Here is a 24,485-nt window from a genome sequence, read left to right on the forward strand (position 1 = left end):
AGTCCGTTTCTAGCCAACTGGCCCAGGAAGTAGACACTCTTAAAATGCCTCTATGCTAGAACAACCCATAGCCTGGGAAGAAGAGGATTGCATTTTATTTCTCACGAGCTTTACGAATGCATTAACAGCCAGGATGCTGGATAAAAGGTGGAAACTTGTACTTCCTTCCCATTTGGTGTTCAACACGAGGTATGAAATGCTTTGCTTTATACAAGAGGGTGAGATATGTTCCTGCAATGTAAATGATCCATAATTGGAGAGAGTTTTGAAATGAATCCCTGTCTTTAGCACTTGTATGTTGGTTAAATCATCCAGCTCCCCACTCAGCAAGCTGATGTTGTGTCCTGTGCAGGCATGATCTACTGTCTGAGAAACCGGGGCACTGACATCCTTAAGTCACTTTTTGGATCTCTGTGTAGTCCATCTACAACTTAATGATGGAAAAATGAGCTAAATTTCCAAGCATAATTTTGTTCATAGCCTAATTATCTCAAGAGTTTCAAAGAGGACTAGGGCAATAATAATAAAATTCTTATGTAAGTGGCCAGGTCAGAGTTTGCTCTTGAATAAATTGGCATGTCTCAACCAACTCCAAGAGAAAAGCAAACTTCACTAAGAGTAGCAGTTCCCCCACATTCTTCCACAAAAAAGTTAATATATCTGTAGCCCAATTCTAGCACTTCCTGTCCAAAAAACTCCACAGTATAATTCTATTATTTCTATTCAAAATTACATTTAAAAACAAATGGGACATAAGGACTAGAAATTCATGCTTGTGATTTCAGAGGAAAAGCAAGAAGAAAAACTTTTAATTAAGAATTGATGATTATTTCATTTAACCTGCTAGAACTGAGGAAACTTTTCCAAAGCACAAAAACATCATTTCTGATCTCATGAAATGGTAATAAACCCATTGTAATAGTGATGTAACTGGGATCAGACTGAGATGTATCACGACATACACTTTATAAGGTACACAGGATTGCCACAAACCTTTGAATCACCATCTTAAGAGCTACAGGTCCTTTTTTCTTTCCTTTCATCTTTAATTAACTTCAGCACAAAGGCTAAACTTCAGTCCAATCCCTCACTACTTTTCGTCATAGATCTTTGACACTGTCTTCTCAACTTGTTAGAATTACTCCCTATTGATTTTTGTTGCTGTTGTTTATTTTTAATACAGGAGAAAGTGGTAAAACTTAGCTGGCAATGATGTTTTTCTTCCTTTTGCTCTTTCTTTTCCTCAAACAAGATTTGCTCACTGTTGGATCATTTTTCTCCTTGTCCATATTTTGACTATTTTAATAAGCACTGTGTTACTGCTGATTTCATTTAATAATCTAGATATCAAGAAAGTTATTTTCAGCAGATTTAAGCTGAAAATATGTCTATGTGTACCTAATTAGAACTACATAGAAATATTCATAAGATATTTGAATGCTTTATTGAAGTATTTCTCATTGTTTCAGTCTGGCTCTTAGATGCTAACATCTCAGTTCACTGCTTTTATAGCACAATCTGATATAAAAATGGAAATACTGCATCAGCCATACTCATTTGGGAATTTATGTTGTAGAAGGTCAATTTGAGAATACTTGCTTGTATCAACCAGAAGTCTAGTCTAATAGAAACCTCCTAAAGATAAAAATAGCTATCTTTTTAACAATTCATAGCATCCCAGATGACTGAAAAGTAGCAGACCTGGTTTGAGTACTACAGCTTTGTACTATTGTCTTTGACTTTGTGCTTGCATTATACCAAAATAAAAGCAAAACACTACAGTCAGTTAAACAGCTGCAAGATCCCACAATTATGGGATAGCATATCTCAAGAATGTGATGAGATAAAACATGGTAAATTTAATGCTAATATTTTCATTTCCAATAAAATATTTTTCTAGAAAATATATAATTTATAGTTCAATATGCTCATTAAACTATTAGAAACAATTTTAAAGCAATATAGTTGAACCCTAGAAAAGTTTTATAATGTAAAAAAGAAATTATACATTTACTATCTCATACAAACTCTGCAGCATTCATAGAATCACAGAATAGTTTGGATTGGAAGGGACCTCAAAGATCATCTAGTTCCAACCCCCCTGCCATGGGCAGGGACACCCTCCACTAGACCACGTTGCCCAAAGCCCCATCCAACCTGGCCTTGAACACTGCCAGGGAGGGGGCATCCACAGCTTCTCTGGGCAACCTGTTCCAGTGCCTCACCACCCTCACAGTAAAGAATTTCTTCCTAGTATCTAATCTAAATCGACCCTGCTTCAGCTTAAAGCCATTCCCCCTTGTCCAGTCACTCCATGCCCTTGTAAACAGTCCCTCTCCAGCTTTCCTGTAGGCCCCTTCAGGTACTGGAAGGCTGCTATAAGGTCTCCCTGGAGCCTTCTCTTCTCCAGGCTGAACAACCCCAACTCTCTCAGCCTGTCTTTGCAGGACAGGTGCTCCAGCCCTCTGATCAGCTTCATGGCCCTCCTCTGGACTCTCTCCAACAGCTCCATGTCTCTCCTGTACTGGGGCCCCCAGAGCTGGATGCAGTACTCCAGGTGGGGTCTCAGGAGAGCGGAGTAGAGGGGCAGGATCACCTCCCTCGACCTGCTGGTCACACCTCTTTTGATGCAGCCCAGGACACAGTTGGCTTTCTGGGCTGCAAGCGCACACTGCCGGGTCATGTTGAGCTTCTCATCAATCAATACCCCCAAGTCCTTCTCCTCAGGGCTGCTCTCAATCCATTCTCTGCCCAGCCTGTCTTTGTGCTTGGGACTGCGCTGACCCACGTGCAGGACCTTGCACTTGGCCTTGTTGAACTTCATGCGGTTTGCACAGGCCCACCTCTCCAGCCTGTCAAGGTCCCTCTGGATGGCATTAAGCACTTACCCCACTGCGACTCAGAGGAACCACCTTATTTTTTTCTAAAAGAAGAGGAATATTTAGCCATTGTTCTTACCCAACTGAGATGTCCTTTTCCATTAGTTATGATTTTGAAATAATGAGAAATATGGCAACTTTCCATCATGTATAAAAATTTGAGGTATTCTTCATATTATTTGATCATCTCAGTATGTCTATAGTTGTGTTCCGGTGTGTGTATAGTTCTGGAATACGGACAAATATTGCTCCTCCATTTTACAGATGAAAAAAATGAAACATCACAAGCAATTTTTAAAGGTATTTAGATGGATAAAACCCTAAAAGTTATGCACCAGAATTTTTCAACACTGCTCAGAAGTATCACTCTCATCTGTGATTTGCCTAAATTATCAGGACACATAATTCTGAAAATGGCTGTAGGAAAGTAAGGGCTGCAGGTCTCTAAGTGATTACATCAGGAGGTTGCACATCAAAAAATAAATCATTGTTGGAGAGATGAATTGTGGAATTTCACAATTTTCCCACAGAAGTCAAGGGCAAAAAACCACAAGGACAAAATGTTCAGATGTTTACTTGGGTGAGACTGAACCTCTATTTACAGAGGAAAAGAATAGCTTCTCCTATTTTTAGGAAACTAGGAAAATTACTTATCAGATTATCTGAATACTGAAACCCCAAATTTAGAAAACCACTTGAAAAGCTGCAGTCACAAGGATATTTTGTGTAAAGCTATTTTTTTTAATCTCTTGAATCACTTCTGAGTGATGCTTTAAAGCAAATCTTATTTTTATTTTTTTACAATTTAAGTTTTTACAAAATAAAATGTTTGAACGCTCAGATGTAAATATTAAAGTGTTCTTCTTAAATCCCATTTTACCTGTCAGAGCCATAATCAATGATGTCAAACAAATGGGGTGGAAAAATGTTGTTTCATTACAAATATGATTAAAATGAGAATTTCTTAGACTGAAAATAGTGCAAGCTGAGAAAATACTCCAGGATATGGGGGTTTACATCCCATGAGATACTACTGAGCTGAAAAATCTGCCCTGCAAATTTTCTGGAAAAATATTTATCTTTCTCATCTGTTGTTAGAGTAAGCCCACATTAAATATAATTTGAGGTATGGATTCCATCTGTTATTTTCCCAACATTTCAAGGGCAAAGCTAAGGTGAAAAATCTTTGAAATAATTTCTTCCTTCCACTCCCATGAGATGAGAAGTTTTCTGTTTCACAGAAATAAGGAAGGAATCTCACCGCTGTTAGGCTTTTCAAATCCCACCTTCTCTTCTGGAACATAAACTTTAAGACACTCTTTTAATAAAAAGTAGTTCCTCTGCTTTCTTCCCAGTGCATCTCAGTTAAAAGGGAGTGTGCCCATTTCTTGCAGCCTTGTGTAGAAATGTCTACAGCCTCCACCAGATAAGAGCGCCTTGGTTTAAGAGGAAAGCGTGCTGAATTTTCTAGGGCTGAAAATAGAATAGGATGTGACTGCAAGCAACAGGGTCAGAAACCCCCCTGAAACTGGTTCCTTCAAATAATTTACAGAGCAAAAAGAAAATCCATAAAGTCCAGCATTTTAGAAGAGGTCCTTAGTATGATTTGTTCAACTAGACCCAGATATCAAAATCTGACCTATGGTCCCTTACAAAACAGATTCACTTCAACCTAAAAACAGGCATCTAAAATGGGTGCTGCTTACTCTCTTTTGTGGTGCTATAATGACTAATCCATGTGCAAATATCTTCATGCATATGTTTGAAGTTAAGCAAGAAGAATCTACTTTTTTTCCAACTAGAAAGCAGAAGGATGTCACTGAGCAAGGATGTGCAGTTGCCTTGTAGAACAGTCAGAAGAGCCAAGTTGAAAGAGGCATTAAGAATGAATGGTGAGGAAAAAATGCCAGACCAGGCTCTGCATCATCAAACAAAAGTGGCTTTGGGCTCACTGGGAGGAAAAAAATGTTGCAGAGAGGTAGGTTAAGTATTACCTGGGTACAAATCAGAAATAGGAGGGGAGGTCCTTGATAATCTGAAATCAAATCCCCAGATAAGCAGGAGGGAAAACTCTGAGAAAGGGTTGAGACAGAAAAAGAGAAGAACTGCCACAGCAGGAGATAATGATCAAATCGAGCAGTTAGACATGTTGTGCAGCAGTATCTGGATAAGAAAATGATGTGAAGAATGGTCAAATCAGTCCTACTTACAACACCCAAGAAGCTTGAAATGCAGACTACATACCTGAGAGCAGTCTTGCTGACTGCCTATCTGTGATTCACAGTGCAAAACAGAAAAGCACCTGAGGAGAAAATCAGTTCTCTCAAATAGAGAGCTAGCAGCAAAACTGTTCTGATCAGTCATAAGTACTCACAAGTACTCACAAGTAAGTCTTGTTCGCTGTTCACTGACCTGTGAACTGTTTTACTGACTTAAAAAGGGCATGAAGCTCAGAGTGGTGCGGAGGTTTGTGGGATGTCTTAGTTGTGTGGTGTCAGCAAGAACACATTAGCCCTGATGAGAAAGAAAGAAATGCATACATAATATTGGCAGTCTTGCTCAATGATAAGTTATGCAATAATTTGAGCTGACAAGTGACAACAGATTGACCCAACATATTCCAGCTCTTTCCTGCTCTAAGAAACATGGATGGAGTCATGATGCAAAAGACACTTTAAAGTTTATAGTAAGGTGACCACTGTCTGAATTTGTTGACAATGGCAATCTCCTAGACATAGAAGTAAGGGTATGCAGATTCCTTACAGGTTCCTTTCCGCATGACTGATGAATTGTCTGGGCTGCATACTGGAGCAACTAAAGGGTAGGAACTGGGTGGACTAGTACTAAAAGGAGGGTATTCTACTAAAGGGAAAAATAAAATTGTAGGGATAGTGAAGCAGGCAACTCCAAGGTTGATAGCTTTGTCTACTTGATAAGCTTTATCGTAGTCCTACATTGAACATTTTTCAAGTGAGTTCAAAGGGCAAATCCTATAAGTAGTCCTGGGCTATTTGGAAAAAAAATAGCAAAGGAATCTCCCTAGAAACAAACCATGCTTTTTCAAGTTGCCCATATTCTTAGTCCTTCTCCATGAAATTCAAAAGGCCAAATAACAAAGGATGCTGGGTCTTGAAATGAAATATTAGTCTGATTGTTAGTAATAAGCTGGTCACACCTTGTCAGAGACAAGATGGGTACAAAAATACAGTCATCATTTCAGCAAGGAATGTAAAGCCTGCTTTAAAGACTGACTATTTGCTGAAGACTCTCCAGTCCAGTAGAAAGCCAGATGTTGGTTATCTGGGACACAACAGAATATTATGCTCTGCTTATGCTCCTGTTTCACTTCATGATGTGAATGAAGCACAAGATGGAGCACAATTTACAGGAAAGTAAAACAAAGTCTGAGTGGATCGTATGCAAGTACAGAGATCGAAAGGGAACATCTTAAACTATTTTCCTGACTTCTGAAGTGAAGAAGGGTGTCAGATCTTTAAGGTATCCCAGCAAGGATCTAGCTAGATACATTGCTGGGTTCTAATAATCAACCACAGGCTCCTCAATACAATACACAATGTCTTGGCAATATATTCAGGGTAGCACGGAAGCAGAGGGTTGCTTTATAAATAGCTCACCATCTATTTATACGATCCATAAATGCCCGCTGCATTATGTGGGCCCAAATCATGTGAGATCACCTTATCGCTCCATGTTAACATTTCCTCTTTTATGGTCTTTCAAATGCGCTTGTTAGATTTTCACAAAGCTACTTGTAAATATAAATACCATATATAAAATATTTAACAGATGCTCAAGTGCACCTTGGGATGATGACTATGGTCTGGAATGACCTGTTTATGGGATGTGTGCCCACATTTCTGCTGAGTATTGCACTTGCAGCTTTTGGAACTGCATAGTAGAAAGTAAATTTGCATCTTCACCCCATTATTTAAGCATTATATTATTTTCTTTTATTTTCTTTTAAATCCCTTCCTGATAACCCCTTCCCTATAGACACAAAATGTAGCAACAGGGGTGTCCTCACTGGTGTCTGCATGTCCTACTTCCAAGTCACTATGAGAGAAACATAGGAAAGTGATTAACTTAAGAACATTTAGGGGAATTAATGTCTCTACAAGTAAGAACAGGGAGTTCTTCTCAGTGTTTTGTCTCTGACTTGTGTGCTGAAGAAAAACATGGTCCAAAGTACTAGCAGTAGATGAGTATATGATATGAAGTCAAGTATATAATTTCTCCGATAATGTTTTATTGGGTCATATTAAAACAAACTAGTCCTGTGTTAAAGATCCAACTTTCTTCCTCTTTCACACTCATGTCCAGATAAACATACAAAACCTAAAATCATGTACATCATATATCGTAAAATCAGATGCATTGCTTTGTTCCCTGATGGTTAACAAAAGGTGAACTGCAGCAGCAAAATGACTCTATTATACTGAGTATTATAAGATTATAGCTTAGGTACTATAATTTTTGGAAAATATTCTAATGGAAAGTAAAGACATTGTAGGATTGGTTTGAAATAAGCAACTACCCATTAAAAAAAAAATAAATTGTCGAGTTTAAACCAGTTATTTGTTCACACTTGCAGGAAGCAGATCAAAACCTACACTATAAAAATATATCTGACAATCGGATTTGTTTTCTCCTTTTATGCAGAGATAGACTAAATATGAAATTTACTATTAAATCTTCATTTAATCTACCATGAATTTTAGGTTGATGTACAAAACAGAAATAGAGTCTATAAGCGTATGAAAACATTCCTTTTAATATTTTGTTCCTCATAAATTCTCAGCAGGTAAACTGTTTAAATTTTTTTCTTTATCCAAAACTGAGCAAGAAAATGCATTCTGTGTTGGACTGACTAGGACCTAAAAGGCATCAGATCTATAAATGTGAAAATTCAAAGAAGATATTAAACTGGGGAAAAATGTAGCCTAAGATTATTTTCATTTTGCCATAGCAATTTAAACCCCAACAATTTCAATTATCACTACAAACTACTGTAATTGTCTTGATTTACAGTTCTCACTTTCTCAAGTGCAGAAGTGACTCATTAATGTGTTATGGTTTAGATCTGTCAACAGCCCTTGAAAGCACTGATACTATATCATCCTCAGTGGGATGTAAGTGCTCTGCAATACACATTGAAGCCCTTGTCCCAGATGCGCACTTCCCAGCCACTGGCTAAGATGAAATGCATCACCTTTTCTTATCACTTTAATATCTGATACATCCTAAGTTTGAAGATTTTATATTAAATGGATTTGTAGGGCACAGGAAGGAGTAACCATTTCCTCCATCCACTCCATGCACCAACCCAAAACTGTAGTGCTTCCAGGAACCATGTCCACATTGTGACTGCATGTCAGGATGTGATACCTACACATAAAACCATCCTGTGTGCTTTGGTCTTTTTTTAGGTGGAATCTGGATCTGTGCAGCCTATGTACTCCATGAGGCTGATGCAGCCACTGCAGCTACGCTCTTCATGGAGGACTCCTGAAACATTGGGTCAGAGTCACAGTATATATGGGGAAGGCTTGTAAATGTGGCCGTCCTTGTCCCTGCTGGTGTCACTCTTCCCAACAGACTTTCACAGACTTCCCAAAATGAGTTAGAACAGAATTAATTGTGTTCTGGACTGAACTGGTCCCGAATACACCTGCAGCCAGACCAGGGCAAAGATTTTTTTACCTCTCCCAGCATGCCAAGTTCTCCTTCAACAAAGTGAAAGATGTTCTATAGCACATTAAATACGATGTGAACCCCCATTCACGTTAGGCCTGAAAGAACCACACAGATTGGACTGAATGACAATTTGACCCATGTCTCTTAAGTGGCAAATGACTGAAATTACTTCCAGCTAAGTCAGAAAATCCAGTAAAAGTAAAAGACACCAGTGCATAATGGTTACCTGGCAGTAAATTTGTATTTAAGCTATTTCATTGTCATTTGTCTTTATCTGATTAAGCCACCTGATTTATAAAACATGCTGGAATACAATTTATATACAGCAATATAATCCACCTAGTGGTCTAGTTTCCAGAACCACAAGGATAAACATGCTCAAACCATAAAGGCACTCTCAATGCCAGATATCCATTTATAATGCCTGCTGAAAGATGTCTCATCATTACGGTATGGATGAACTGTCAGCTACACTACCACAACGTCTTTCCAAACCTTTTAAAAGTATGAAAAGTCTCAGTCATGTCCAAAACACAAAGGTATTTCACAAGTTGGGAGAGATTTCCTCATCAGTGCAGTAATATCATTCACCTTCAGTGAAGAAGACAACAGGGATATCACTCTGAAGTTAGCACTACTGTAAACCTTTGACAGAGATGCCAGATTTTCCAGTGGATATGAGAAATGCCACGAACTTGATAGTTTCCTGTGTATTTAAAGGTGGATATTAGAACAGATCCTGAATCTGACAACTTTGGTCTGGGTACCACAAGCCATAGTAAAAAAGTACAAGTTCACTGTATCTGTCCATTCAGCAGAGTACATTGTTTCTGACAGTATCTCTAGATATAAATGTCCTAAGTAGAATACTAGTTCTTAAAGATCTATGCCTTATAAGGCTGCAGAAACATTTTTAATGAAAAGTTAGAGGGTAGAAGATACCTGGTTTTCTTTCCTAAACAGCAGCATAGTGAATGGAAAAGATGCTGTGCTGACAACTGCCAAGGTTCAAGTTTTTATTTACATGGGCAAGTGCAGTGATGTTCAAAGCTGTACAAGGTCTCCTGGACATCCCATACACTGCCCGGATTCAAAGGATTGCCTCCAGAGAAAAAGAAAGAGTAAATTTCCTTATGCTTACTTGATTTTCAGAATTCCTGCATGAAGATACTTTAAACATAACAGCCGATTAAAGCCAACAGTAACTGGATTCTGCAGCATGAATATCTCTGGCCCAAGAAGCAAACTAGGATCACCCGCTGATTCACCCCTGTCAGTAAAATGCCATTTGATGGATGGCCTCAAAATTAATTATTGAGGTCAGTTACACCTGGGTACATCCAGTTTGCACCTCTCATCAAAAGATAGTTTTTCATTTCACAGAGAAAAAATATAGTATAAAAGTAGTCCTTTTTCACTGTCATTGGTTATTTTACATCTAATCTTGCCACTACTACTCTGCACCTCAATCCACAGTCCCACAAACCTATACTATGAAAAGCCCACAGACAAATAATCAGATAAAATAAGCCAAGATTTGTCAAAAGTTTTGTTTGATGGACACTGTTCTGTCATCTTGATGGACCTTGAATAAGTGAAATTAAAAAAGAAACAGGCTAAAGGAAAAGAGATGTGAATGTCAACAGTTTTTAGGGCTTATAAAACAGTAGTTCTAATGTGAAATTCTCCATGCTAGCAACCCTTCCAGAATAAAGAGCATAGGTAAGGAATGGTTGCTATCAATTGAAAGGCTAAACTTTCTTTCTGACTTAGTCTAGCAAGTGCAAAATTGGTTTCTAGTTGCAACTAGTCATAAAATCATAGAATCATTTAGGTTGGAAAAGACCCTTGAGATCATCGAGACCAACTGTAAACCTAACACTGCCAAGTCCACCACTAAACCATGTCCCTAAGCACCACATCTTTTAAATACCTCCAGGGATGGTGACTCCACCACTTCCCTGGACAGCCTGTTCCAATGCTTGACAACAATTTCAGTGAAGAATTTTTTTCCTATCTAAACCTTTCCCATCTAAACCTCCCCTGGCACAACTTGAGGCTCTTTCCTTTTGACCTATTGCTTGTTACTTGCGAGAAGAGACCAACACCCACCTGGCTACAACCTCCTTTCAGGCAGTTGTAGAGAGTGAGAAGGTCTCCCCTCAGTCCATAGAAAAACTTTCCCTCATTGCATCCATTTGGTTTTTGCAGCATCCCTCTCCGTCTTGCTGAGTGTCTCCCATCTCTGTGTTTCCCCAGTGCCAGAAGCCTTTTGCCCTGAGCATGCTCAGATGCTTTTGTGCAACCAGAGCAGCCAGAATGGAGGAAAACAACATACAACACCCAGGAAAAATTCAAAGGCAAAAGACACTGTATCATCTGCCACAGAATTTTACACGAGCTAATCATGGGGCCTGGTCCTTAAGTCACAAAAATAATCTGAAAATGTTCAGAAGTTGAAGCACCTTCCGTAAGTGAGATGGTCTGAACAGCAGTTATTTTGGGCCATGTCCCAGAATGCTTCATTCACTGTGGATATGGTCCTGTGGTTCACAGCAGGTGAATGGACCATTCCTACCATCGATTTTGAGCTAGATAGATGTGGGGTTAATCTCACTTAAGTGTATAAATCTACAACTTAGGCATCCATAGCTCATGTAGCTACTTGGAACCTTTCTAAAGACAATGTAGAGAAATAAACACAGGGCTTAGCCAATCTTAGATTTAAGTAGGTATATGTGTCTCAAATTTTATTTAGAAGAATCAGGAAATGATTATAAAATGCACAAATGAAAGAGCTTGGAGTTGTTTTAATGCCAACACCAAACACTATATATATTTGCCTTCACTTTTCCTGTATTATTCTTTACGGTCTTGGTCAGTGGGTTGTTAACTATCCTCCAGCCTCAGAAACACATTTCACCCAGACTTGGTTCCTTTTCTCCTTGTGTAGGTGATTATCTGGGCTTTCAAGGAGAATACAAAATGGAGCTGTGAGGGTGGCTGATTTTTTTTCTTAACATAGAAAGGTCCCTTTGCTATGTGCCAAAACACCAGAGTTGATCCTGCTGTTCTTCTGTCCATTGGCTACAACTGCGTGTATAAAATCCAATGACAGCTTTGGCAAACCACATTGGAATAATAAAGTACAAAATAATTCTGCAGAAATATTTCCTTGTACAAAATAACTCCTGAAAGTGGACTCCTACTATAATTAGCCCTTTAAAATCCCTGTTCCCATTTTCCCTTCTACCCACCACACTTCTGACTGGCTGCGTGAACTCACAAAGTGGTGAGATCAGTGACATCGCTGCTGCTAGAGATTGGATGAAAATAACGGCTGGGCATCTATTATGATGTGGAAAAGTTAAATAAATAATAATTAAAAAAAAAGAACTTGACAGAGAAACACTTTGAGCCAAGACTGAAATCTTGAAGCACACAAAGCAGCCCCTCCCTCTCTCTCTCTCAAACTCTACAATTGTCAAGGGCACTGAAAGACAACCTGAACAAGAAATAATTTCAATATAGCTGGATTTCTTCATTCAGAGGAAAAGCATTAACAAAACCCTTTACACATTATTTCTCCAATTTAGATGTATATATTCCCTCTGTAGTAGTTGAAAATAGATGTGAAAATTTTAACACTATTACTTATGAACATAGGTGCACAAGAGAGAAAAGAAATTTCTTTAATCTTCTGGTTTGTAACATAACGGTCTTGCTATGAACTAGCAAGCAAACCCCTTACGCATTGCATTTTAGTTGTTTATTTTTTGAATGTCTGATTAGTAAGCGGCAACTAGAGATGGTTATTACAGGAAGCTAGTATGTTACTTACTCATCTAATATGCTGAATTTTTATCTCTGTCTCTCCCTCTCTTAGGAAAAGTTTTTAAATGAGAAAAACATTTGCAGGAGAAAAGTCCACGCCATGGACTAAATAACACTTGGCTATCTCACTAAGTATGCAGTACATTGTCTTGCAGAAGGCTGTGCTTGTTTCATGAATTATATTTATTATCTTTTATGTTCTGTGAATTATATGCTTTTATTTTTCTTTTATTTAAAAATAATGTAAAAATACAGTATACAAGATAAAAAAGAGGCCATGGAGATGAAGCTTTCATAAATATGGTGGGATACAATGAGGATTAGCTTAAGCTCTGCAGATTGGTTTTATTTATTACTCCAATCCAAAACAAGTTAATTTTACTCCCTTTATTTGATTAATTGGAATCTAAATCTCTCATCAATTTTTATGAAACTTGAGTTCCAGTGAGTCGTGATTTTTCCCTCAATAGAATTATTATTTATTCAAAATTCTTGCCCTGAGCAAGACTGTGTTTGCGCTGTACTATGTATTATACAAGCATAGAATTACATGCTTCCATGCTCTAAAATGACAAACATACTCCTGCATTTAAAATTCTGTCCATTTTTGCATATTATTTTTCAGATAATAACATTATAATCACAACCAGTTACATTTTCTTAATTTTTGTGTCTTCAAATCTGTGTAATATGACAAAATGTGGGGCATGGTCCACAAGACATATTAAACCTGATTTAATGATAACTTTTTGTTCGTCACAAATTTGCCAAATAGATCTGATTCAGAATCAAAAGAATCAAGGATACAATAGGGAAACAATGTAATTTTGATTGTTCAGTGAATGTCGGTGTCATTTCATAGATGCTTGAGATTTCCTAATAGATTTCTATAGCAAAGCCCTTGCTGCTGTATCTTAAGTCCCAGTAAAGTAGTTATGAACTTCTTGTAGGTCTCAATTAAGTTACTTGCTTTAGTCTGAATAGTAACTTTAGAGTTTACTTCTAGGGATAGTGGAAAAAATGTTTAAAACACTCAAGAAAAGCAGGAAAACCATTCAAACATTGATTTGAATAAAATTTAGAGAAATTCTCATCTGAAAATCTTCAGAGATTTCAAGACATGTTTCCTGTACTCAGAATTATTTGAGATCACAGACTATTCTGAATGGAAGAATGAAAACATTTGCTTGCTTGCTTTTTGTGGGAAAATGACAGCATGTGAAGTATAATAAATGAAAATTTTCTTGAGTGCTTATTCCCATTCCCTACTTACTCATGAACACAAAAGAAAAGAGAAGATGGAGCTGCAGACATCAAAATCAAGTGCAGTCTATTCTGGGAAGCATTTATAATGTAAGTAAAGTGTAATTAAATAATGACTTCATTTCAGCAGGATCCCATGATAAGAATCAATAGTCAGGCCACTGATCTTGCATTAATTTGCCCTTACATCATCACTAAATCTTGTCACAGTCACACTTTCGTGACACCCTGAATTAACCTTGACTATAACCTTGGCTTTAAAATAGAAGCTTTTTTTTTTTTTTTTCCTTCCCCTCTCCATAGGCTTCAATGGCTGCTTTCTGGGATTAATCATATTCAGCAGAATTCACATATAGAAGACATGATCTTCAATTCTAAAAGGTGAAACAGGTGTAACAGTCCTTGCCCAAAAATGTCTTCCGCAACATAATAAAAACTGTTACATGGTTAACTTATCTGAGTCTTTGCTGAAAAACAATTTCCTTTTACTGTAAGCCTTGCATATTCCTTGAAAGTAAATACTGTATTTTGATCTTTGTCAGAAATAAAAAAATGTGTTAGAAAGAACAACACACAAAGATACAAAAAACCCAAACTGAACACAACTAAAATGTTGCAATATTATTTGTAAGATTTTGGGCCTACTGTTGATGTGTATCTTTTTTTTTTTTTTTTTTTTTGCTTGTGCAGAGAACCTTCTGATCTTCTGCAATTCAGCGATCAGCACCTGCAATACATTTTCATTTTGCTTGGATTATATTTGCTGGCTGAGACTTTGTGCTCCTGCAAATACAAAAGGCTTCCTGCTCCTTACATCTCTTTACAGATTCACTAAAAAATGAATTGCTTCAGAAAATTTTGTGGGTACTATTTTACAGCTTTTAAAGCTGCATGAACCATATGAATGCAAACACAAAGCAGCTCCCTGTCCAGACTGATAGACTGGGATTTATGGAGAGACAGCATTTTCACTTCAGGCTTTGTTAAGAAATGAGAAGCAGCGATGAATCTTTACTGTTCTGGAAATACAAAACGTGCTCTTTCAATCCTGCCTAAAGATTTCATATTATGTAATTTCTTCTCTGGTGATACTTCATTAAGTTGCACAGAAAACTCATTATCCTCCCTCTCTTAATAAGTCAATACAATAACCAGATCCTTTTATTAAAAGAGTCAGTTTCAGATTCTTTGCTATTCTGGAGGCTTAGAAGCACCCTGGTCTTTGGAGCTCAGTGTGCCCTCACCTTCTTCTCAGTCTGAGGTCCACAGAGGACCCCGTCCTACATATTACAGCCCACCTTGATCCTGGCACCAGACCTGGCCAGATTGCTTTTGGGAAGATACTGTTTTCTGCCTTTGACTGGTAAGTGGGATAACCAGCTGTTTACCTAAAAGGTGCCTTAGTTTTCAGAGTCAGCATTGGTCCCTGAAGCTCAGCGTTCAGACGGTAATGATGGCACCGACAGAGCCGAGAGAAAGGGGGATGGAAGAGCTTGGTATTGTTTGCTGTTTTAGGTTCCTGCATCGATGTGCTGTGAAACATGGAAGTGCAAAACGTGTTGAAGTAATTTTTCACATCATAATATCCATAGCAAGGAACTCAGTTTTGAGGGGTGAAAGGAAGTTTAGTATCTTGCATGTTTAGGCTTCCTTCAGGATTTTTTTTCATAGCAGTTTTATCTTGTCATATATTGTGCTACTGTTTCAGGCAGTTTGGAAGTACAAACACAAGCATAAATAAATGAAGGAGCAGCAGTTATTAAGAGACTCAAAAACTTGGTGAAACTCAGGCGTTGGTAGCCATGACCACTCCAGAGTGCAGTGTGTGTTGACATCCAACACCCATAGTATCACTCACAAGCCAATGTCATACTAACCATACAACTCCAGTCTGTTTTATTTTGCGGAGTTTCCTAATACTCATTATTAATTTCACTTTCTAAATTAAAACTTGCAAAACTAAGCAAGGCCAGGATCTACTGAATACTCCAAATGACGCAGAGTCCTAAGGGCATATGAACCATTTTTGAAAGGCTATGTTTCGTCCAGCATAATTTACATTTTTAATACGATCTTCTAATTAGTAGTACTATATTCCTTGTTAACCATTTGTTTTTGCTTTCCTGTATTCAAGGATACTCAGAAACAAGAGGAGGTAACAACTCAACAAGAAACTGGTATAAAGTATATAACCTTCTTCTGAATGTGTTTTTAGAAAAGTCACTGCTATACACATCTGCATTTATTTCTGTCTTAATCTTCATGCATATGGATTAATGGCTGGTTTTGTATGACCAAAGAAAAGATTTATCCTTGTTGCTTAACTGGACAATGCTTTTATAAAAGCCAGTTTTAGAGTTTTAATAAAAGCATGATAGTGAGTAGTAAAGCTTAATCTACTTTACAGCATTATTTAACATCCATATAAAAAACTGAGAGAGCTATTGGGAGAGTTTGAGCTGACAAGTCAGCATTACATGTGCTTTGTCCATTTTCTTATTGCCAAACATCCAAACATAAAAGGACCATTTTCCAGCACTCTCAGTACTCAGCTGACATTAGCTTCTTGTATTAGCCCAGAGAGGGCAACTAAACAAAGCAAAACCAAGTAACATTGACATAATGTTGATAAACCAGTGCTTGCCATTTCATCTTCACAGCAGTCAGGGTATCCAGTTGCACCAAGGAGAATCAAGCAAGAACAAAATAGATTTACTGCCACTAATGAGTGACCACAGAGTGTTCCAATAGGTGCCTCGCATCCCATTTTCTTTGTGGTTTTGACATTAGTATATAGTAGAGGAGATACAGACAGGGGGTTCTACTTGTTCACAGGATGAGCTACGAATTAAAAAAACCCCAAACATTCCATGTTCCATACTGGCAAACTAACTACATTTTTTTTTCCTGGAAGCTAACAAGACAAAGCTAATATCTACTTGTCCTTCATCTCATAATACACTTATTACAAAACCACTATTCAAATTACAGTCACATCTTATTAGACAACAGATGGTCTTATCTAAATTGGTTGGTTAATTCAGGTTCACGATTTCTTATTAATAAAGTCACAACAATGAATCAAGCCTTCCTAGAATTCTTCATGAAGCCAGCCATGTCTTGCAGATAATGACTGCTATTCAGCAAGAAGCAACAAACTCACGGAAAGGCCATTTGTATAAAGTGTGTTACTGCAGTTCCTTATGAATCTTTGTTATTGTCTCCTCTAAGTGCATTTCTTCTACCACTGATAGGTGCCAGAGTCTATTTTCCCATAGTGATGTATACACCAACTCCATGAAAAGTAAATGAAGATAATCATAATAGAAAAATCTATGAAACTGACATGACATTCAACTTTAATTTTATAGAAAAGCTTTATTCTCCCAAATGAGATTTCATGTCAAAGAAGCTTTTCTAAACATATAATAATTCTGCTATAAACTTTCAGCTAGTAAAATGTTTTTAAAAATATGAACAGCAGAAACCTGACTACAAGAACTTTCTGACTATCATATATGAAACTATAATTTCAATCTTTGCTACATGCTTTTATTTTTCATCTAAGCATTTATGTGGAATTGAGCACTTCTGCTTCACAAACTCTAAATTAAAGTTCACATTGTTATCTCCATTATCCTACTTCTGCAGATACAAAACTGAACTGCTCACTGAAGACAATGCAGTGTAAGTCTGTCCTTTTTCATTCAGGAAACATTAAGGCTTAATTTCCAGTGACTGAAAAGCTCTCTTTCCTGCAATGCCTTTTTGCGTGTGGCCTGAAGATCAGGTTCATTGAAATAAATGTACCACTCTCTTCACAGGGCTTACGTACCTCTGGGTTCCCTTACAAGAGCTAGAGCTCTCCTGCAAGCTAAGTGCAGTTACAATGCCTGGAAGCTATTTAATGAGAGGGTTCCCTCTGAAGAAAACGCAGTGGCTGTATAAACAGGCTAACCCATGAAAACAGCAGATTTTAGAAAGCTGCAAGCCCGTGACGGAAAACCTAGGGCAAACTCTGCTAGACACTGAAGTGCCCCAAATGCACAGCTGGCTCACTTCGTACATGGCTGCCAGTGTCTGATTTGCTCTAGGTCTATGACATGAATTTGACGGCCATGCTCAAAGAAGAAGATTAGCAATAAGGCTGGACTTTTCACACCTGAAGTGAAAAATGAGGCTAGGTCTTAATATAAGTCAATACTTTATTGTGCTTAGGGACATCACTGAGACTGAACCAGCTGTGCTCAGAGCAGTCTGCCCTAGTTGAGGTCTCCCTGTGGCAGAGTCATCAGTCTGCTTTGGTGGCAATGGACCGCTGTTTTGAGTGAGCCCTTTTTCTAGGATTGGCACGAGCTATTGCCAAAAGCTTGAGGTTGAGCATAGATAGAAGTTAATGACAAGAGTGGCGATGCAACAGAAGTCTCCATTGGGTCTGGAAGCTAAGAGACATGTGACTGAAATCACACCTTTAACATCCAGTAATATTTGTTGATTCAGAGATAATTATCCTGGTAGAAGTTGCAAAAATAATTGAGAAATCCTAAGAGAAGAACTAGAAAAATGCCTAACAGTTGACCGACCCAGCCCTTTCATGGGTTAGAAGTATTACATTCCCAAGTGACGATACCTTCCAAGCCATTAAACTAACAACTGTACTATACACACCAATGCTCACATTTCATAAGCACCCCATGTAGAACAGAAACAGTTATAACACAGAGGACACGGGTTTTGAAAGATAACCACAACCCTGCTGGTAGTATTTGCATGCTACAGGTGTAACATGAAGTCCTTATACTCACAGAAGATTAGAACCACCACAAGCAACAAACAGCTTCTAGGAATGAAATTCTGACCCATGTGAATTTGATAGGAAGACACCACCTGTCCTCAAGGGTCAGACTGCCACCTCCATTTGGAAACTCACCTAAGCTATTAAAAAGAGCTTTGAAGGTAAATAATTAAAGCAGAAGTCCCTCTTGAGTCAAAGGGGAATAGATCCTCAGTATTGGACAAAGCAGTCCTGTTGTTTCTTAAAGTCATGAAGATGTCTTTTCTCATATACATTCTAACCACCTACTCCCCCCCCGCTTTTTTTTTGTTTTTGTTTTTTTTGTTTGCTGATTGCTGTTTTTCACTGATATCATGATTTATTTGCATTAGATTTCAGAAGCAAAGATGTCATGTGCAGGAAAGGAAAAGGAATTTTGAACCCACATGGTACAATTTTTCATTTGCATTAGACAATGCATATGACACCTCATAAAGAAGATAAAAAGGCACATCTCTTTGTTCAAGTGAAATACACTTATATTTCAAAGAAGAGAAAAAGGATTTGCAAATTTTGAGCTTTGTCTAGAGAGTGCTACTGTATATATTTATTTCATCTCATTTAACAGGCCCAATTTCTTTGAATTCTCTGGCATGATAACAATTTCCCTCTAGTGTTATTTAATTTAAATTTGTTTTTCTTTATACTTGATGCCAAGTTTTGTGCTTTTTTGATTATCATTTGTAAATGATGAGCACAACGTGGGCGTTAAGAGAAACAGATGATGAATTACAAGCTATTGATAAAATTACAACTCCTAATTTATGTGAAAAATTCAGCTAGGTATGTGGACCAAGGTTTCAAAAAAAAAAAAAAAACAACCCCAAAGCCCAACTACAAACCTGCAACAAAGTTGAGTCTTTGGGTAATTTCAAAACAACCGGGCATCTAACAAATCCTATTAACTTGCCTGAAACAGAATGTCTGTTCAGCCCTTCTAAAAACTAGATGATTAAACTTAAGAATCTAAATATGGGGTTAAGACCTTATCATCAGGTTCCTATAATAAAACAAACAAGCAAACAAACAAACAAACTAGAGGAAAAAAAAAAAAAAGAAACAACCCAGCATATTTTCCAGTAAATAATTTTTATCCATTGAAAAATAAATGTAATTCTTTATAGAATTTCAAATTAGGACTATTATTTAAAGGTACATGAAAATCACAACAAAGAATGACACACAGAAACTCCTCTAGACAACTGAGAAAACATTCAATAGAAGTATCACATAAAGTTTGAGAAAGAGGAAGACCACTTCAGTCTAAATACTTATCTGATGCTTTATCCTCTAAGTGTACAGTGTCTGGTGCAATAGGCAAATGCAACCTTAACAGAGTCAACTGCCCTGAAAGCTTTTATGCTTTTAGAGTGCAATGAACTGTAATATAATAGAGGCTACTATAATGCAAAGGCAAAGTGGTTTTGAGAGTGATATAACCATTTGTGATGCCACAAATTTCATAAAAATTCCCTGAAAAAGGAGAGAAATATCAAAGACAATAGTATGGGAATGCAACAAGAAGTAAAAAAATAGCTTGGAGAGAAGTCAAACTGTTATATAGTTGTAGGACTGAGTAGTTTGGCTGCAGTTTGTGTGTAGACTTACAGAGTTAGCTGTTTTTGTCTAGAACCTTTTCAATCTCTGTCCAAATTAAAGAACCCCACCTCTCTTGCCCATCCTATTCCCTGAAGCCAAGATGATCTCCTGTGAAAAGCCCTCTTCATGTGCAGGAGCAGAACTGAAACTTTAGAATGCTCTTTTGACAGCACTTCGCTGTTTTCACACATCTGGTACATACATAAGGAGGGTTTTGGGGTGAGGGATGGGGAAGTTAGCATTCATTATGTTTTAAGGCAGCAGTAGGCCCATTAGGTACAAGGAAATGGGCTAGGGAACAATTAAATATATAGAACTTGCCTTGAACTACAAGCATTTTTAGAATTATTTTCAAACAGCTCAAACAACTGTATAAAAATGTTTTGCTGAGCACAAAGAAATGAAAACAAAATGACAAAATTATTGCAAATAGCAGTCTTCATATTTGGAATCCATCCTCTGGATGGCCACAATGTCTCCTGCCAAGCAGCTCTTACCTGTGTTTGCCTTGTCTCTTCACTTTTGTTACATGATTGTTCCTACCCTTTGTAGGATTTCCTCATTCCTGCCAATGTCTCATGCAAATAAACCACTTAATCAACTTTCTTAACTTCAAAGAATTTAATTTTTTATCAGGTAATTCCCTTATACTATTATAGTTTTCATAAACTGAAATTTCATTCCATAATTCAATACTGAAAGGATCTATAATAACTCATTCAACACACAGTCTGGTGTTATTAATAGTTTGAAAACAAAATCACGATGATTGATCCATGACAACAATTTTTTCCTCTCAAAATTTTGGCAGTTTTGTGTCTTTACAAGGCTACTGGCTGAAAGGCAATTAATCTTCAAATACACATTTGTCGCTTTATATATGTCATGTGGTAATCAAAATAATATTGAAACATAAAACGAAAAGCCTCTGCCGCCATTTCTTCTTCTTGTCTTCTACCTTGAAGTGCTATGATATTACGGCCTTTCCTGTAACAGTGGAGATTTTACAATAAGAGATGAAGTAAGTCAATGAAATGATTACTATAGTAATTAAAAATAAGGTAGCAATGTGAAAATAATGTGGAATGACTCTCTTTACCCTTTCTAAGAGTTACAAAAGACTGGTACTTCTTAGTCAATAATAAAATAGGCATTTCAGCTTGACAAAATTCCCCAAACATTGACGATTTAAAAGACTAATCAAGTGATCAACTTCTTTTTACCTCATTCTCATATGATTTACAAGAAACAGAAAAAATCTTCCCACAAGCAGCCCTGACATCTTGGGCTTGGATAAGAAAATAAAGACTATTTCATTTTCAGTCTCCAATCTGAAGGCAGTCTGACAATGGCTGTATTATGGCTCCAGTCCTGCAAAGTGTTCCCTCCATGAAGAGATCACTGCAGGATCCTGGCTTCTGTTCACACCGTCTGATGGTTGTTTGATGGCCAGTGTGAGGCAAGGAGACAAGTTAGCGAGCGCCATCCATCACACCACCACCATCGTGTTTTCCATTAAGTGGTGTTCTTGCTGGCAAACTAAACTGAAAAGCTATATTGTGGATGCTGGATCAGTCTGTAACCCATGCCAATCTCTGGAGAAAAGGATAAAAACTTTCACTGCTGCCTTCATTCTTAGGCTAAACAGAGCATTTCATTCTAGGTGATATTAATATGGCAATATTCATAAGTACATAGTTCTCTAAATACTTATAAAAGCTTTATTAAATTATATTGGTTGTTCTTGGCCATAAATGGAAACAAGCACAAGGTACATGCCATTCCCAGGAAAGAGTTATGTTGCACCGCAAAGAAAATAGAACTGACACTAAGTAATTCTGAAGGGTTTTGCCTTTCTGTCCAGAAGACAGACTGATGAGCTTTCTTTCACAGTGGGAATGTAAGACTGAATTGCACTGCATGAAATTACACTTGCCTAAGCTTATCGGAGAAACCACCTGAAAATGACTTACAACTCAATTTGTGGGGAAAAAAAATAGCAAAGAATTCTGGGATGGTGAAATGAATCTTTCCTGCTTTGAAGTTTCTGGATAGTTTTTTACAATAACTGTAAAATAAAAGAAAAGAAACTACAGATTAACCTTCTCTGTAAAGTAGAAATTTATCAATAGGTGGCTGTTTTCTACTATTTCTAAATTATTACTTACTGAACATATATTTAGGGTATTTTATTGAAAATATATTTTTGCATGAAAACTACTAAAGCTAAAGACAAAAATACTTGGGCCATTTAGTGCATATTCTTAAGGATCCAGATTTTTCTTCTCATTGCAAATCTGCTCCATCCCTCTCCTGCAGGAAGTTATTTCCTCATCGTGTTTGGAAGGCTAGTACAGAGCTATATCGTAAGATTTAGTTAAGGTGTGAAGCAAAGTTTCCTTTTCTGAATTATATTTTTCTACCTCGTTTTTATACTGTCTTGACAATTATGAGGTATCTCCTCTTTCTGCTTGAAATTTAGCTCTTCACATTAGATATTTCTGTCTAACATAGCTAGTAAACTGATGCTCGTTTAGCTTGTTCTTTTTTCTTTAATATATATGACTTTATATCTTTTTATTGTTCATTAAATAACTCTAATTTCAACATTTTTGCCTGGGAATTTGATTTTTCTTGTTTTCTTTGAGTGTGTGATTGTTCATTTTCCTTATGAACCCTTAGAAAATGACTTTTTGCCCACGTTTTCAATCTCTTTCTATTCCCTCTAATTATTTCTCAGCCTTTTCAGGCTATGACACCTACAGGTTTCATTAACACAGTGTTAACTCTGTCTCTGACATAACTTAGAAAAATACTTTTGTAATAGAACTGACTTTGTTATCATAATAATGATAACATTCTTTCTTCACCTCCAATCTATGAACTGATCACAGATAAGATGTTTATGAGCTAACAAATGAAATCTTTACATTTTCAATAATATATTGGACTTGGATGTTTTTAGTGTTCATTGGACTTGGATGTTTTTAGTGTTCGGTAACCATAGGCCACATTCAAAACAGAGCCAGTCCTCTATGCTTCTCTCTACCTATTTACAAGATACTGATCTCAAGCATCAATGATCATACGTGGATTTGCTGCTCCCTTTTCCTGTGTTCATTCTGGAGAACACTACATCACACCGGTGGTTCTCAGGTCCCTTGAAGTTTTAACCACTGATTATTTATATTTTCTCCTAACAAAATTTCTTCATAGCGTCATTTTAGAAGCTCAGAGATGAGGAAGTTTCCAGAATGATCTCTATAGGGAAATTCCTCCTTTCCTGCTCCAGTAAAAGAGGTGAAGTGGATTTGACTGTTTTACCAAGTAGACTTGGGCATTTTGGGACATTGCTTCTTTGCTGTCATGGTAAGGGCAGTTGTGTGTGTTTTGTCTGTAGACAAAAGCACCTTGCTGAGTTTTTCTCACTTCTTCACTATGCAGGAAAAAGAGACAAAGTGAATCCCCAAAAGGCTTTGGATATTTCCAAGACAAAGGCTGTTGGACTATGGTCCAGGGGATCATATCACTTTTATGATTAGTGCCCTTAGCTTAGGTGAAAAGAGCAGAGTCAATCCAAATTGTTAGTTTCAGGTGATTAACTCCTTTGCCTACTTTCACCAAGTCTAGTGAAGATGGTGAAACTGTGAAACATCACATCCACTGTGGTGTCCATGCCAAAGCTGAGGTGCCAACTCTGGCTTGTCAGGAAAGGTCTGTCTGGCTTTCACGAGTGCCCAGCTGAGCTGCAGCCACTAGAGGGAAACAGTTCTGTGATGTCTTGATGGCATGCCATGTAAAATAACTAGATAATAATAATAATATTAATCTCCATCTTCTCCACATAAAAGAAATTAGTGTTTTCATGGCAATCTTTGTCTCCTCCTTATTCAACCATATTGTATTGTAATAGGACACTTGCTATAGAATTAAGGTAACTTGATTCATCCATTAAAGTCTTTGTCATGTTTACTCAAATAATTGACACATCTCAAAAAGTTTAAATAAGAAAGAGAAAAAAAAGTAACGAGCAGGTTCCCCCTGCACAATCAAATATATGCATTTGGATTAAAAAATGTTTCTTCTCTGCAGTGCAAAGATACAAATGACAAAGTCAAACTGAACTGCAGAAAGAAAAGGCTTCTTTACAAAAAAAGCACTAACTAAAATAAGCTTAAATAACAAATCCTTAAGACTGAGGGGAAAAAAAGGGAAGCTTTATTTTTATCAAGTTGTAGCATGTGTTGCACCAGCTTGGGCTTTCTTTTTGCGACACCGAAGCCAAGACCTTTTGTCTGTACACGCAATGCTTTTGCAGGCTGGTACATCATCACTGCTCAATATGAATGCTTTCCTGATAC

The 24,485-nt window shown here is 37.3% G+C and overlaps 1 protein-coding gene and 1 non-coding gene across 2 annotated transcripts in view; one reads left to right on the top strand and one right to left on the bottom strand.

Annotated features, from left to right (window-relative positions):
- The window catches only part of GPC6 (glypican 6), a 788,777-nt gene that overhangs the window by 226,264 nt on the left and 538,028 nt on the right, over window positions 1-24,485 (bottom strand). The window lies entirely within an intron of this gene.
- On the top strand, window positions 8,072-8,253 carry LOC142600232 (U2 spliceosomal RNA). The gene has a single exon (XR_012833672.1). It is a non-coding gene; the product is annotated as a U2 spliceosomal RNA (small nuclear RNA).

This window comes from Balearica regulorum, chromosome 1 (assembly GCF_011004875.1).
Source record: "Balearica regulorum gibbericeps isolate bBalReg1 chromosome 1, bBalReg1.pri, whole genome shotgun sequence".
Taxonomy (NCBI): Eukaryota; Metazoa; Chordata; class Aves; order Gruiformes; family Gruidae; genus Balearica; species Balearica regulorum.